Below are 4,475 nucleotides of genomic sequence, written 5' to 3'. Positions count from 1 at the left end.
CTCTCTTTCTTCACCTTACTCTCTCCTTCAACCCCACTTTCTCCCTTTCACCTCTCCCTTTCACCTCTCCCTCCTCTCTATCTCTATGTCTCTTTTCCTATATCTACAAATCTCTAAATCCCATCTTTCTCATTCCTCCCCCCACCCACCGCCACGCCATCTTTTTCATTCTTTCCCGCCCTATCATCATTATCATCATCATCATCATCATCATCATCATCATCATCATCTCTAGATCATCTCCTCTACGTCCTCGTGTTTCCCTTACCTTGCAAATATGCAACACTTGATTTATAATTTAAGGGCCGCCGCCCCTTTGCTTTTCACGGTCACCAAACCATTTTGTCTTCCTTTTTTTATTGTTTTTTTCATCTTTTAATCAGGCGGTAAAGCAGGTGTTTCCTGCCTTTTACAGCATCTCTGAAACTGTTGAAGAGATGGACAAAGGCGTTCTAGAACCCAAGACCTGGCCTGAATGCATACAACATAATGGACCACGTTGAATTTCTCTGAAGTCAACTTCGCCTTTTATCTCTTCGGGCTTAATAAAATAAAGATCAGTGCCGATGTGACTAACCCCTCCCTTCAAAATTGCTGGCCTGGAAACCTGCAACAAACCAGCGTTCTGTTAAGGGGAGAATGTTGCGTCCTCAGTCGCTTAAACGACGTGGGAACCGGGTAACTGGCCTTATGAGTTTAAGGGCTCAAGAAAATTTCTTTTTAATATCTCAATAATTAGGGGAATGACTCTCAGCTTTGACTTCCGCCTCCTTCTGTGAGTATCATTGATATGGGACGGTGAGGGTTTATGTTCTGCGTGAGCTAAATGAAAGTCGCACACCCACAAAAAACTGTTCATCATAAATATTCAGCTTACGCAACAGTATAATCGTAGATCGTAATGGGAAGTTTATTTATCTGTCCCCTGTTATGAAATATCGTGGACGTTGTTTCGAGATATCACTACATACACCACAGCCAGTTGTATCACGATATGTATTGGTCAGTTGATATGATAATGAGTATGTGATAACAATAAGGACCTAAAGTAATCTACATTTCACATCACATGTCCTACTTATATCCTTCTGTCTAAGGAATTTCACTTCCTTTATGGCATTCTGCATACACGCCAAACCAATGCCCTAAGTCGCCTTCCATTCGATTTCATTTACTCCTCTTTCCCATTCTTTTCATTTATATTCAGTCTGTTATATGACTTGCTCTATCTTATTTTCAATCACACTCCCCTTTTATAAACATAACACTTTCGTGGTAAAAATTTTATTAATTCAATAAAAATTTATCTACTGAAATTGATTTTCTTTACAATAGTTCTATTTTTGCAGTTTTAGTATTACTTATGCTAGCTTAACACGGTAGCCCAGTGCACAATGAGTATAAGCACCACACGTAACACAACATAATCTCTGTTGTCCTATAATTTCCAATGCTATATAAATGGTTAAGCATTTTCCAGTCTTGTCTTTCATATTCTGTCTTCAAGGGAGAGTAATAATCAAAAGAAATATATAACACTCTACCTCTTAAGCGGAAACCTAAAGTTAGAAGCTGTTCCTTCGGTGGCGAGTGGTTTGGCAGAGTGTGGAAATAAAAGGCAAACAGCTTTGAATCTATGTAAGACTAAGCACAAACCTGTGTTTCTCTTCAAATAGAATACTTACACAAATTCTTATTCATCGCCTGTTGACACAAGAAAGAGCGTAAAAATTACAAAAGATACAAATCTTGAGGCGGTAGAGACGATGTGTTTATCCATCAACGATCCGGAGGAAACAACGTACATCACGGAATTTCAAGGCAAGGCTGCTAAGCCAGCTTAGCGTTTATGGCGATGAAAACTTTCGAAACTAATGACGGCTGTTTATGGTGATTTAGAAATTGCCATCTAATCGATAAAAAAAGTTACACATGGTGAAACAGGAAATCAAACCATCCAGGAAGATGTTAGATAATTTAATTGTAAAGAATTCTCTTAATTTCCCAGGTGTATAATGGGGTTGAAAAAAGGGTTGCATTGACGGTCATTGCCCTGGAATATCCAAACTTATGATGATGGAATCTCTACATAATATATTCAGGAACATTTATGGGCGTTATGTTGGCACGAGTGTAGCCAGTATGAACCTTTTGCTGCTAGAAGTGTTGAGATATCGAACACGCCGGCAAGTTTTAAAAACAAAAAAAGCATAATGCACCTGCTTCAGGTGTATTTTTATCTTCTCAAGAAATCTTGATTCATTATTCATATATTTAATGACTATTTTTTCTTATATCTCAACCTTGCAATGCACAAATGGCAGAACAATGGCCTCTGTCAATTTATGAGGTGAAAGGGCTGCCCAGGTAGTCACCAACTTGTCAGTAATAATGGTAAACTAAGGTGGATGTTGTCTCCAAAGTCAATGGGTTAATTTATAATTGTAACTTACAATGGATTATACGGACGAAGGTATTTGGGCGAAGTTCTTGTGGTGACAGAGAAGGGCGATCTTTGAGAAGACAGCCGAACGCAAAGAATACTCAGCAATATCAAGAAATACAACCACTGCATTTCAGCAGTTACATGAAAGACCAATGAAGGCAGAGAATATTTCTGAATGATGAAGATGAATACCGTTTTGGAGAAACGAAGAGAAGGTTTGTCATCGCATACTTGAAAGGACAGAGGAGACAAAATGTTACAGAAGACAATGTCAAAGCCTGGTAAGACACAGAAGGCAACCTGGATAATAAATGTTAACAAAAGAAATAATGTTCACATTTGTGACAACAGAAATGAAAACAATGAAGACGGCGCTACTGTGCTACCATGTTGAACCGATTAATCAAGCTAGGATGGGTATTACTCGAACAGCAAGAACAGAATAATTATAAAGAAAATCAGTTTCACTTGTTACATTTTCATCGAATTTATTTACATAAAAATTTTCTCTAAAAAATCGTGTGTTTATTAGAGGGACGTGTGAATGTAAAAAAGAAAGAGCTGAATATAGATAAAAAGAAAAGACAGCAAAAGTAAATGAAATTGAAATGAACCATTACTTAACAAACCCAACATTTCTCCGGTATACAAGATTCTCATGATAAACATTTTAGGTATTTAGTTTCTCAAAAGAAACTGGTGTTATGTAATTACATTAACATTTTTACAGCATGTGAGAACTCACTATCCAGAAACATCATCAATAAAGGTATAACCGATTGAAACTAGTCTGTAGATGCCAGACAAGCAAGGGGAAGCGGTTCACCTTCTCTATTCGAAAGTTATAATGGACACAGGTTCGTGTGTCACATAGAGGCGATGGCCTCTTGGAACTAATCAACGGCAGCATTCGTCCTATTTTTTGGACTGCCATGTTAGCTTGGCGATAACTATTAATATCCAGTACCGCTGCCGTAGTCAGACTTTAGAGAGACTTAGAAGTATTAATACTTGTGTGTGTATATATATATATATATATGTTTCTATGTATATGTCGTCAGTATATCATATATCTGAAGAAGGACCATGCTCTAAAGCGGAGAGCAGTAATGTATCGCTATGCAGTTATGCTTATGTCCGGTTATAGAGTAACCAATGGTTTCGCATCCGGCTTTAATGTCTGACGAATCGACCATGGGGCTATGCCCTTTATGGATGCGAAACCATTGGTCACTCTAACACCGGACATATACTTAAATGCATATATATATATATATATATATATATATATATACATACACACATACATACCTACTCAGGTACACGAACGGAGAGGCGGAACTATCAATAACGTGTTGGTTAGTTACATATACACACATACACATACGCGCACACACACACACACACATACACACACGGAAAAACACACGCATATACACAGGCATACACACACATATCCACACAATGAAAGATTGAAAGAGGGGGAATATGGTGGGTGGGGTCAAATGGGAGGGTAGAACATACATGTGTGTGTGTATGTTTATGCATGTTTAATGTGTGTGTTAGTGTGTGTGTGTTTATGCATGATTAATGTGTGTGTGAGTGTGTATGCGTGTTTATGTGTCTGTGTGTTTATGTTTGATTAGTGTGTGTGTTAGTGTGTGTGTGTATTTATGCATGTTTAATGTGTGTGTGTGCGCTTTTATTTTTTGCCTTTTATCTACACTGTTATTGTTTTAGTCAATGGTCTGCGGCCATGTTGGGGCACCACTTTGAAGTCGACCTTAAACATCGTCTAACGCCTGGTACTTACTCCATCGTTCTCCTTTTGCTGAACTGTTAGGGTTACGTAACGACACCAACACCAGTTGTCAAGCGGTGGGGAAGGGACTAACACAAACACAAAAAGTTTCACACACACACACATTCACACACGTACATACATACATACATACATACATAAATACATACATACATAACACATACATACAAACATAACTAGGTGCTCACAGAGAAAGAAAAACAGATC

This window comes from Octopus bimaculoides, chromosome 11 (assembly GCF_001194135.2).
Source record: "Octopus bimaculoides isolate UCB-OBI-ISO-001 chromosome 11, ASM119413v2, whole genome shotgun sequence".
Classification (NCBI taxonomy): domain Eukaryota; kingdom Metazoa; phylum Mollusca; class Cephalopoda; order Octopoda; family Octopodidae; genus Octopus; species Octopus bimaculoides.
The sequence above is the reverse complement of the archived record's forward strand: the minus strand, read 5'-3'. Positions refer to the sequence as shown.